Source organism: Dromaius novaehollandiae, chromosome 2 (genome assembly GCF_036370855.1).
Source record: "Dromaius novaehollandiae isolate bDroNov1 chromosome 2, bDroNov1.hap1, whole genome shotgun sequence".
NCBI classification, from domain to species: Eukaryota; Metazoa; Chordata; class Aves; order Casuariiformes; family Dromaiidae; genus Dromaius; species Dromaius novaehollandiae.
The window spans coordinates 4691913-4704976 of record NC_088099.1 but is presented as its reverse complement, the minus strand read 5'-3'; the positions used below and the strand labels follow the sequence as shown (position 1 = coordinate 4704976).

The window sequence follows — 13064 nt, the reverse complement described above, 5'->3', positions numbered from 1 at the left end:
AGCAGTGCCTGCCCACAGCAATGTCGCTGTAGTTACTTGAAAAGATTATTTGGAAACCTCTTTATGGAGCATATGAGAAAACAGAGGAAGAATGGAGAACTGCTGTGTTATACACTACGGTAAAACCACAAAATCTTTGGGAAAAATCCCTTGACCTAATGGGTTTCTGGAGGGTCAAGGTTTCACCCACAAAGTGTTTGAAAGGCACAGGTTGATCATCCATTCCTTGAGCTCAAACACTCGGCCAACATTTGGTAATGCTGAAGGTTCAGGATAGTTGTGGTTTTTGAGATCTCTGAACAGTACTACTGGAAAGCAGGTTGCAGACCCATATGGACCTTGTCAGCACTTTTAGATCTTGTCAAGGGAGTTTTCTTTTTTGGAACAATTAACCTAAATAATCTTTGCCTTACATGACTGTTCTATCTCCTTCTTAAGCCAGTATTTCTTTGGTGTCATTCCTGCTGGGCTGGAATTATATATTAAACTCAGGAAGCATGCAAATGAAAACCTGGACAGGATTTAGACTTGACCTAATGTGAGGAGAATAAAGGGAGGTAGGAAGAAAACCAAAAAAACTTTTATTATTAGACACTTCATATTAGACTTTTATATGCTACTAATCAGTTGAGTATATCTTTAATTGTCTGAGCTGAATTTGTATCCTGTGTGTCTGTCTTAGGTCTCTCTCCTCCTGTCCTCCCTCCCTTCTTCTCTCCCTCTAGATCAGTTGATTCTAAGATCAAAGCAAAGCCAAGTGCTTTGCACATTCTGGTGACTCTTTTAATTAAGAATTTCCAATGCCCCATGATTTGGAACTAGGAACTGAAATTTCACAGGAGGGAAAGGATGGCTTTGGTGATCACTGATATGTCTTTTGTTATCTGTCTCAAGACAGTATTTCCCTAAATTGAAAGTCTTTGGAAATGTTCAGAAAATGTTCACAGTCTTGCTGGAACATGGGAGCTGCAATATGGACAGAGCATGCCTCAGCTTGGGTGTGAGCAGTTTGCCTGAACACAAAGGCATGCTGAATGCCCTGAAAAAAATCAGCTTGTGCTTAATATTTTGTACCCAAAATGAGTGAACCCCTTTGGCATTAACATTACTGTGTTGGATTAACCTCACCTGCCTTCATCTGTTTATGGTGTAGACCTCTTCAGTTGAATTTGTCAATTTAGGATTTGCTGAATACGAACAATCAATCCTGAAAAAGATAAGTTGTTGCATTTCTTATCTATACTGTCATAGTACATAGGAAGCACAGCCTTGGTCCGTAACCTGTCATGGTGGTGTTCTATAGGTAGAAGAGAAAAAGACAGTATTTGTCCTGAAAATTGTATAATTTAAGAACATATTCTCTGCCCTTAGCTATGAGATGAATTTAACTGTAGGCTGCATTTTCAGCAAACATAAACCATTGACTTAAGTGGTCCTATGCCTGTAAAGAAGTTTCTCTTCCATATTTTATTGATTGTGACTGTGAAATACAGAAAGTAGCTTACCTAAAGTTGTGTGTGCTAGAATAAAATTACAGTATGTCAGACTGATCACTTGCCTTACTTGATTAGCACTTGTGACTTGCATAATGAAAGTATTTAAACTACTAGCTGGGCTGAACAGGTGGGATTAATTTTATCTAAATGTAAATGTTTCTAACAAAAAAAAAAGCAAACTACTACTAATCTGTTCACTCAAGTCTTCCTTTAAAGCAAATGGAGAGAAATAGGACCAGACTGATCTGATGTTGTAAGACATGTATTTTAGGATGATCTGGACTGTGCTCTGAACTCTACTGGCTATGCTGGCTATGAACCAGTCACTACAAGAGAAGTCTGCAGAAATTAGATCGCTTTTAGGTGTATACATTTCGTGGAATAACTCTCACCCAAGGCCCTGAAAGAATACCAGTGCAGTACAGGCATTTTCACCATGTCTTTGCAACAACTATTTCAAACTGAGCAATGGGCATTTCGAAGATAAGGAGGTTCCAGCCTGACTGAATTTACATCCTTGTATCCCAGGTTTTGCTGGAATGAATGAATCTCAAAGCAATCCAGTGGAAAGTAAGAACAGTTTAGTTGTCTACCAGCCCACATGGAATATCCAGATTCCACGTGATTTTGAAAGGTAAACATGAGTTCATAGTAAGTTCATTTGCATCTGGTCTCAGGAACTGCCTGTCAGTTTGTAAACTTCAGCATCACACACCTCAATATCCATAATCAGAGTTTTTAGCCCTCAGCACAGCATCTGCACTCAATACAGCAGAATAGCACAATTTTATAGATCCCTTTGACTCCTGTTCTCATGGCTTTTAAGTTTCTGTGTATCAGGAGAATTCCACTGTAATAAATTGGAGTTCCACTGACATAAAAAAAAGCAATAATGGAAACAGCTGATCTCTGCTAATTTTCTTTCCTTTTTTTTATTGACACCTGCTGCAGCAATTAAAGGAGGGAGTATATCATATCTCAGTCAACAAATTTTGCATTTCTTCATGTGTGTTTATGTGTGTTTATATTAACCTATTTTGATCCTGCATTGTTGAAACATTCCCAGCTATTCACTTAGAGCCAGATTTTGCTGCTGTATCAGTTAGAATTGTCCCATGGAAATCCATGAGCAGATCATGAAGATGCATGTAGAAATCATTGGGTTTTACAGGCTAATTACAGGCTGAAGGGTTGATTATGTGGGAATGAATTACTCCCATTTGTTTTTACATTTACTTGTTTCTGAAAGGACAGTGGTAGTCCTGCTCTGTTCAGAAATGGTGATGCCTTTTGGGGGAGATAGAAGCACTTCCATGGAACTGGTTGCCAGAAATATGCTAGAAATAACTAGCCAAGTGAGGGTGAAGTTTCAAGGCTGATCCAAGTCTGGGATGATAAAAGAATAGCTTTTCCTCACCCCTCCAGCCCCTCTGCCCCTCATCTTTTCCCTGTGAACAAAACAAATTTGATGAATGTGTTGGGTCACACACGTGCTAGGGCAAGCACATAGGAGGAAAAAAGAAGTTGAGGTCAAGGGTGTGAGTGTGGGACTACTTTGTTCACTGGCCGCTCAGACTTCGGCCAATTCCAGCTCATGATAAAGGCACACCCCAAGTTACTCTGCAGATGTGCAGCCGTTGGTGTTCTTCTAGCTTTGCTACAGGGTACGGGGAAGAAGAGTAAGCACCATGGCTTGGGAAATCACTTTTATAGCATTGAATAATTGTGCAGTGCTACTCAGGATAGTAGGGTTCTCAGCTCCTTCTAGAAGTATTTGAGGTGCCGCTTTTTAATTTATTATTATTTTCTTTTTTTCCCCCAAACAACCTAGAGATAAGCTCAGAGAAGAAAATAGCTCCAATACACTTCTCTCAAAGGGCTGGGATTGCATGCAACATTATCATTGTGTCTTGAGTGTGTCCTTGCTTTGTGAGGAAGAGTGAAAAGGCCTTCGTAACCTGAAGTTAAAAAAAAAAAAGAAGAAGGAAAAGAAAAAGAATCCCACAACAATTCCTATAGACTCAATTTCATTTCTCGCTATGTCAGACTGAAGGAAAGACTCTTGGACTGCCCTTTATGTGAGTAGGAACATTTCTGTCAAGGCCTGAATGCCTCCTGTCTGTCTATCTAAGCTGTAATCACACTCATCACCCATTACCAAGAAAAGCTCAGCATCCTCGACTGCCTCTAAGTTAGCAGGAACAGAAAAGGCTAAGAACACATTTCAGCCTTTCTCCTAAAACACAAGTTCGCTCTGTGCTTTAAGGTGGCTGGATGGGAGCCAGCTGAGTCAGAAGTCATGTGACTGGGAACCTATGTGCATTACCACTGCTAATAATCCAGATGTCAGAGAAAGTGGTTTAGAAAATATTCGAATTATATCAAATCTTCTTACAATTATAACCTTGTTTTTCTCCCCCTCCTCCTTCTGGAAGGCAGTTCTAGGGCATCTTCCTGCCGATGGTTAGAAGTTTTCCTCAAATTCCCAGCTTATATATATTTTTCTGCCAGCACTGACTTTAGTTTCAATTATTTTTCTTCCTCCTTTGTTTATACTTGTATTATGCTCAAGGCTTTCCCTACTCAACACACCTTCTTCTAAGCTAATCAAACTGAGTTTACTACTTTATTAGCTCTCTGCTTACCAAGATGAGTAGCACATTGTCCCAGAGCAAGAATAACCCGTGCGATGCTGAAGGGAATTGCCCATCTTTTATTCACTATAAAGAGAGACTAGCTTGGATGTAGACATTTCACTTCTAGATAGAGAAATTCATGTGACATGAATTTCATCCCTGGTTTTGCAAGAACACATGCTGTGGAAGGTCATAATACTGTCGAACTAGGATATGCAAATAATGAGTTCATTAACTGCAAGTTGGGATATAGCCCAGCCAAACTTAGACCTTTCGAGGTACAATAAAAATAGATGGCAACAGGAAATGTGGGTGGAAAAAAATGAATTAAGCAACTTGCCAGTTCTCCTGCAGTGACTTAACCTTATCTTTCAGTGTAGGAATTAGACTCTTACAATAAAGCAGTATTTTCACCTCCCTAAAGACAGAAGTGACAGTGTTGCAGTCCCAGGCCTATTCTGGGATACATTTCTTTGACGGCTGAACATTCTGTACTTGAGGGATCACAGGAGTAGGGGAATCTTTTTCTCTACCCATTGGGGAATAAGGAAAAGTATTGTATCTACTTTTCTTCCTCAAGATAGTCTGAACTTTGGCCCATGTTGTTCAGATTTGTGGAGGAGGCCAACGGATGGTCATCTGGACATCAGTGTAGATTGCTAAGTCAGAGTGCTTACTGAAGTATAAGATATTATACTCAGAATAGCTCTGCTGTCTCTGTGGGAAAATAACAGCAAGGAATTGTACATATAAAACAAGGAGAGACCATTTGGTTGCCCTCTCTGAACGCCTTGGCAATTTTGCCAGAGTTCCAACATCCCCAGAGTGCCAAAGTTGTATCAAACTGTTTTCTGCACACCAGAGTCACATATTTACTTCTTTGGCACGAGGCAATTGCTCATTGTATTTACTACCTTCTGAGGCAACAGATATCTCTCCCTTCCTTTGTTTATTTTCTTCCTTTAATCCTCTTTTGAGATGGGAAGGGCATACGCCCTGTTTCGCAGAGACAGTATGACCTGAGTATGCTCTTACTGGATCTGAGAGACTGGTTTCTGCCTATGGGTCCATTACCGACTGCACAACCACTCCTTTGGAGCGTATCAGTAGTACATAGTGTAGTGTCATATTAAAGACAGCCATGATATTTCCTCACCAGTGATAGCATGCAACACATGAGCATGTGAATAGAGCACATGAGAACACATGAGCAACTTGAACAGAGACTAGTTTGGGTCTTTGGAGCAAGAGAGCTTCATGATGATAACTTTGTCCTTGAGCTAATCACTTCAGCTAATTAGCCTAAGTGTGGCATCACACTCAAGTGAATAGGCCTCTATTTTAGGTGTTCAGGACTAGAGTTAGATGTAATATTCCAGATACATTGACAAATAGATAAGCCAAATCAGATTTTGCTTACAAATCAGGTAGAGCTTTGGTTTATAAATATACCATTTTCTTCACCTTTTACGTCATATGAGAGCACAGAAAAGTCATCTGATTTGTCTGATTGCATTCTTATGTGAGGTCCTTAACTCTTCAGTTTTTCTATTTTATCAATCAACAATATGTGAAAGAGAATCTCTTTAGTGGCTAACCAACAACAGAAAGAAACATCCTGACCAACAGAAGTGGTAAACACTTCTTAAAATATAGGCAGAAGAGGATTCTTTTCTTACACCTTAAGGCAGTAGTGTGCAGTCACAAGTGATAATGATGAGCACATTGGATTACGGCTGGGGCATGCAGCAATTTGGATCTCCTGATTTCCTGCAGGGAGGTTGTAAGCGCTGCATTGGTCTTCATGTTGTAGACTGTGAATAGGAGCAGTTGGGAAAATTAGAAATTTCTCAGCAAAGATTTTTGAATGTCATCAAACTTCCCATGAGAAATATGAGGCTTCTCAAGCTGTGGATGGCCGCCTTGTTAGGACTAAGTTCCTGACCAGTCCTGAGCTGTGTTTTTCCTGTCTTCTTGATCAAGCCCCTTAAGACCTACTCAGCTCTGAAGTTGTCAGACTCAGAGAGAAGGAAACTAAAAACATAAGAAATGAAGTAAATCAAGTAACTGATGCAGTTGAACAGACATCTAGCCAAACTAGACGGGTTCAAAGCGGAGACGGATGGCAATGTGGACTGACAGGTAACAGTCCTTGCAAGCTCCTGTGTAGTACTGAAAAACAGTGCAGCTACACCTATGACCAGGGCAGGAACTGCACATGACTACTCAAGGAAAGGAAATTAATCAAGTACCTGTCACAAATATTTGATATGAAACTTGGATATGCCAGGTGGAGAATGCATTTTATTTTTTGGGGGGGGTGGGGGGGGGCGGATCTTGCCAACAAGCACTTAAAGTTACGCTGGAATGGAGCAGAATATAGTTACCTTCATGATCTCATATTAGATGCATATTAGCTATAAAGTGCTGTATACATCATGGATGTTTGAAAAGGGCAATTAACCTGCCTAAAAAGGTAAAAAGAAAACTTCTCATACCATGTTTTACTTTGCCTACTAATGCTTCTTAAATACACTGTAGTTTATAGATATTTCCTTGCAAATGACTGTTCATGGTCTTTAAAGAAGTCATGCCATTCTGCCAGTTCTCTGAGGAAGTCAACAAAATAAGGGCAGAAGAGAGAATTGGTAGATGATACAATAGGGAGAACAATCCCTGTCAAGGCAAGAACTGATGGATAAATTTTATGTGTGATGTTATATGGGAGCCTGTCAAGAACGGCTATTCTTGCAGCCTATGTACATGGAGTTATCAATTATATTCCACAGACTCTGCTTTCATGAGTCTCTAGCTGCTATAATTACAAAGGTAAGCTAGAAAAACTTGACCTATGGGTAAATGATTCACCCATGCCCATTGGAGGATGCAGAAAGCCTGAAACAATGGTCATAATAGATTTCCAAAGTCATTATGATGTCTGCATGCTCAGATATCCAGAACGATCCTTTAGATTTCAATATCCTTCAATAATTTATTAACTCTTGTATATATGGGTGAAACACCATAATATGAAGGATAAGAATTATCATATCATGAAGATTTCTTTCACTCATAAAAGCCAAGCATTTTACCTGGAGTTCATCTAAAGAGTTGAGGATCGCTTAGTTTTATACTTCATCTCCTGAAATGGCATAAATTTTCAAAGCTCAAGAAAGGCTGGGCTTTATGATCACAGATATGAATGTGCAAAATATACTGGATTTGGATTTTCAAAAAGTTTTTGATAATATCCTTACTGAAGAAGGAAGGCAGGCATTAGCTGAGGTCAGAAGAGCTGAGCTGCTCAGGCGTATGATTGAGTTACCTTAACTTAAGAGGTTCCTGCACATCAGCTGCCCTCTAGTAACTTCCTACGTGATCTTGCCTATGATAAATGCAAGACAGTGAAACTTAGCCTATTGACAATGAAAGTGGACTAAAATTAAATTGCACTGCCTTTAATTTGAACCAAGAGGCACATGTATCCTTACTGTATATCAGCTGAGAGATAATAACTGGGTAAGTTGTAAAAATCTGTGTATCTGAGCCTTAAACAAAGAGAAAACAAAGCAGCAGGAATATATGATCGTTTCTCAGCCTGATAGAAAATTAATAGCAAGCGTCACAAGGAGATATGCTAGAGTATCCTGTGGAAGGTCTGAAAGATGGTGAACAATATGTTAGAAAAATTTTCAGACGATCAAAAATTGATTCACATCTTCATAAGGTGTAAATTGGCATATCTTTCTTTAATTGGCTGAGTGAAACTTATTAAAATCTGTTCCAGATCTGGCCTATTCAGAAGAGTTTTGAGAGGATTCTTTGAAATGTTAGGAAAATTCTATAACATTAGAGGACTAGGAAATACAAGAGCCAACAGGTTGTATAGAAATGATAAGGGGAGTACTTTGTAAGGACCAATTATAATACTCTTACATCTTCAGGGAATTTCAAGTTAATTGAAACCACTCAAAGGAAAAGAAAAAAAAAATCCCATAATTATAATCAGGGATAGCTGAAATAAAGTATGCACAGAAGTTATTGGGCTGTGTTAAAAAAAGGATTAGAGATAGTACTGAAAGTACGGAAAGGCTATGACATAAATGGAATTCAGTGCTCAGTGTTGCTTACTATCAGCTCTTAGGAGGTGTCTTAAATTTAGCAGATGGAATTTTCTCTGCTCACCCTTGTCTTCCTTAGTAGACAATGGGAAAAAATTGACACTTTCAAAAGAGTAACTCACTTTGTCTAAAATTAAACATCTAGCATTAGGACAGAGAAATTGCTCCCTGGAGATACTTACCTCCTCTCTATTGCCTATAAAGGGAGCCTAGATAGACTGGGCTGAACCGGGAATGTCTAACATTTGGATGTCTAAAGTCAGGTGAGATCCTGGAAACAATTTCCAAATATATTAAGGACAAGAAGGTAATCAGCACGGATCATCCTGATAACTTTATAAGAGAAGATGACTGGCTTGGTGGATGAAGTGAGAACAGTGGATGCTATTTATCCTGACTGTAGTAAGGCTTTTGACAGTGTCTGCCATAATATCCTCATAGACAAACTGAGGAAATACAGTCTAGATAAGAGGACAGTGAGGGGGATTAAAAACTGGTTGAACTGCTGGGCTCAAAGGGTTGTGATCAGCAGCATGAAGTCCAGCTGGAGGCCAGTCACTTGTCATGTACCCCAGGCATTGATAAGGGACCAATACTAGTTAACATCATCATTAATACCTGGACAATGGCACCAAATGCACTCTTAGCAAGCTTGCTGATGATACAAACTGGGAGGAGTGGCTGATACACCAAATGGTTGCTCTGCCATTAAAAGGGCCCTCAACAGTCTGGAGAAATGGGCAGAGAGGAATCACATGACATTCAACACAGGGAAATGCAAAGTCCTGCAGCTAGGGAGGAATAACCCCACGCACCAGTACACTCTGAGGGCCGACTACCTGGAAAGCAGCTTTGCAGAGAAGGACCTGGGGGTCCTGGTGGACAACAAGTCAAACATGAGCCAGCAATGTGCCTTTGCAGCAAACAAGGCCAATGGTATCATGGACTACATTAAGAAGAGTGTTGCCAGTAGGTTGAGTGAGGCGATCCTTCTCTCTGCACTGGTGAGGACACACCTGGAGTGCTGTGACCAGTTCTGGGCTCCCCAATACAAGAAAGACATAGGCATACTGGTGTGATTCCAGTGAAGGGCCACAAAGATGATTAAGGGGTTGGACCATCTCATACAAGGAGATGCTGAAAAAGCTGAGACTTCTTAGCCTAGAGAAGAGAAGGCTAAGGGGGATCTCATGAGTATAAATACCTGATGGGAGGGGTAAAGAAGGCAGAGCCAGACACTTTTAAGTGGAATCAGTGAAAGGATGAGAGGCAATGGGCATAAATTGAAATGCAGGACATTCAATTTAAACATAAAAAAAAAATACTGTAAGGATGATTAAACATTACAACAGATTACCCAAAGCGGTCGTGGCCTATCCTCTCTTGGAGATATTCAAAAGCTGACTAGACACACCGCTGAGCAACCTGCTCTGGCTGACCCTGCTCTGAGCAGCGAGTTGGACTAGACAATCTCCAGAGGTGCCTTCAAACATCAGTGAGTCCGTGATTCTATGAATCTCCCTTATCAATTATTCTTTTTTCTTGCAAAACTTCATTGCTATGATTTCTTTCTTACATAACCTAGGAACAGAAGTTCTCCAGACTTCCATTTCCATATGGGAGTCACAGCATTGGAAATTTACCATTTTCTATTTTTGTAATTACATCTCTATCTTCACTTTGAAAAAACCCAAAGTGTACTAGTAGAATTCATAGGTGTTTCCTGCATTTGAAGCATGCAAAAAGAAGTCAAAGCATAACACACACTTATTCCTTCAGTTAGAAGAAAGACTGCTACTGACAGGTTTTGGGTTTTTTTTTTAATATCAAAATGCCTAAGCCAGGCAGCAACATGAGTATATTACTCTCAACTATATCCATGCACAATGACTGTCAGAATTGTGTCAGCTCCTTGTTTTAATTCTGTTCTCTGAGGCTGAAAGCAACCATTCTTTTGAACACTGAAGACATTGGGTGTTAGAAGAGACTACATGACTGCATCCATCACCAGTAAGTGACCTTTACATCAGTCCAAATGTTAGAATGATGGCTAGATGTCCTACAGGCTGCATCCTTCTTTGTGGACAATCCTGTTACAAAATCCATGTTGCTTGTTGCCAAGTCTTTCAGACAAAGCTGTGACATTTCTTCCTGAGGCCCCAAAGACATTCATGAATAGCTGGAAAGGACTGACCTGTACCTTGTAGCAGTAAATCCTTTCTGAAAATCTACCTCTTTCATTAGACCTCCTGATGCAATTTCCCTTCAACACCTATGCTTCTGTCACTGACAACAGACATGGTGAGTGGAAGCAAGAACATCAGACACTTTTCCAGCTAAGCATGCAAGGGGCAATAGGTGAATAAATGTCTTCTTTGTGTTTAAGAGAAATATAGTGCCACATTCACAGCTGCTGTGAATCCACACAGACCTTCTAAATTCAGTGAATTTGCAAGATTAAAGCAAGTAAACCAAAACAACTTAAAATAGTTAAAGCCCACAAAATAATAAGTGGTATATCAGAGATAGTAGAAAAGTCACGATGTCATTTGTGACTGTCAGTGTAGGGTTGCTCCTTACTGACTACTTTCTATGAGAGAATTTAGAGATCTTGCTGCCTGGAAGAGTCACTTGGTATTCAACTAAATTTCCTTTTATTTTTTTCAGTTACCTAAATATTTCAGTATCAACCTACTGACACCCTAAACAATCTTATTCTTTCTGAAGCCTTTGTGGTAGGCCAAACTTTGCTATTTTGGGTTTCATATTGCTGATCCACACACTTCCAAAGAGACTGAGGGTGGGATTATTCTGTCCAAATTTAGATATCCACAATGTAGATGTCAACATATGAGCTAGCTGTTAAGAATTCCTTTACACTCAAGGGAGAGAAGTAGGAATGCTTAAAGTAGACAGCTAAAATAGGTCAGACAAATTGCTTTCTGCATACGTCTCCTTCTTTCCATTGATTATATAAAAAGAGACTTGAAAACGAGCTCATATGTGAAGATCTGTCTTCCAGGTTTCTAAAATTAGGTGACATGTCCTAGGTCACTGACTGGCTGCTTCCCCAGCCTTGCTTATTTCTTGCTAGTAAGAGTCTCAGTTGGTGTGGGAGAGGTACACCTTGCCCTCTAATATAAATTATGAAGTTGGTATACTTCATTCAGGTTGTTTTCGGAGGGAAATAATGAATGCACAGGATTCCACACCTTCTATTGAGATCCTAAAGAAGATGAACAGAGTATCAATTACATAACTCCTGTTCCTATATAAGCCAGAGATATTCAGCTAGCAAACTTTGTGCCTGTGGAGTTCCCTTCTCTGGGGAGAACTTGGAAATGCAGAGGGAGTGGTCTGTGAACCAGGCAGATTGGTGACAGTTGGAGTGTACTCCTCGGCATCTTCTGTCTTTTGCACCACATCATTCTCCATCCATGTTTTTTCTGCATAAGGGAATACATTTAATTCCACTAGGAAGAACTGGAGAATTGTGCATGGACTAGAAGACTTTGCTTCAATGCAGAGTATCCAGCCTGCACATGCTCAGCTGGTCCTGCATGTTCTCAAAAGCCTTTGGATTTCTGCACTTGTGCAGTAGTTCAGTCATGCTGCAGGAAAAGGATGTGGAGGGGAGCTCTGGCTAGAAACTGAATTAAGATTAATTAATTAATGAATTCAAATTTGGTCAACACTGATCTAAGCCACTGTGGGTCAGCTTCAAAATTTATTGCTTTCCTTCAAACTGCTGGCAGAAATCCCAGAGCACCAAAACCAAGAGCCCAGCAGATCAGGTTGTTTCTTTCTTTTGGGTAAAATCTTAATAGCAGGTCATAACTGCCTTATATGGTTACCAAAAATCCTCTCTCACTCATCCTACACGAGTTCAACTTAGTTCTAGATACTGTATGTATGGTGAGGAGGGAATCTTTTAGGCAATGATTTTTTAATCCCTCCCTAAGAGTAGGAACCCCCGACTTGGAAAGGTCTCACTATCTCTTTTTGTTTGATTAGTGACATCATATTCCACTTACTAAAAAGCTGCCCTTACCATATGCACTTGACACTGACTGGCTTCTCCTGATGGGATTCTTCTCACCAGCTGCTAGGCCTCTACAGCATAAAGTCCACAGATGAGCTAAGCACTCCAAAGTTCCTTTATACAGAGGGGAAAGAAGCAGGAACCAACAGCAGAACACATTTTATCAGAGCTGCTCCAGCCTGCCCATGAAGGGCCTGTTATTCTCCACTGAGTAACACAAAGAACCTGCTATGCCACTGAAGATGTCTACAGTGGAAAGATGAATCCTCCTTTATAGATACATGTTTTTCATAAGTCATCGGGTGACCAAAACAAGCTTTTTTTTTTTCTTTTTTCTTTTTTTTTTTTCCCCCTTCCTATATTTCAGCCATGCTTGAAATAATACCCCGAAAACCTTGTAGGACGTCCCACTCCATTTTGGAAGATCTTGTTATTTCGGGCACCTGTGTTTTTCTCCTTCAAGGGTGCAACCCCTGCACTGTTGACTATTCTGGCTTTACTAATTTTAATTACTGTAGCAGATGCAGATACAAGAAAGGGATGAAGTGTCAACATCTCTAATTTACTAATGAAATTGTAGGATTTGGCTATCAGTGGCATCAGGAGTCTATTTAATAATCCAATTGTTCCTTCCAAATCCCATATTCACATTTTTATTTCTTTTCACAGTATTGAAATGGAGATGCTTTATAAATATTGCCCTTATTTTCAAAAGTTCATCTTTTTCATAAAATATGTTTGACTGTACCTTGTGAGATAATTAGCGATT

The 13064-nt window shown here is 39.9% G+C and overlaps 1 protein-coding gene across 12 annotated transcripts in view; it reads left to right on the top strand.

The window, feature by feature from the left end:
* The window catches only part of ADCYAP1R1 (ADCYAP receptor type I), a 140837-nt gene that overhangs the window by 18516 nt on the left and 109257 nt on the right, over nucleotides 1–13064 (top strand). The window contains exon 1 of one of the 12 annotated variants that reach the window (XM_064505678.1): nucleotides 2037–2130. The exons of 10 other annotated variants lie outside the window; for them this stretch is intronic. The gene's annotated coding sequence lies outside the window, so the exon portion shown is untranslated. Of the gene's footprint in view, nucleotides 1–2036; nucleotides 2131–3354; nucleotides 3575–13064 lie in introns of those variants that run through there. One more of the 12 variants, XM_026096340.2, reaches the window with a different exon arrangement.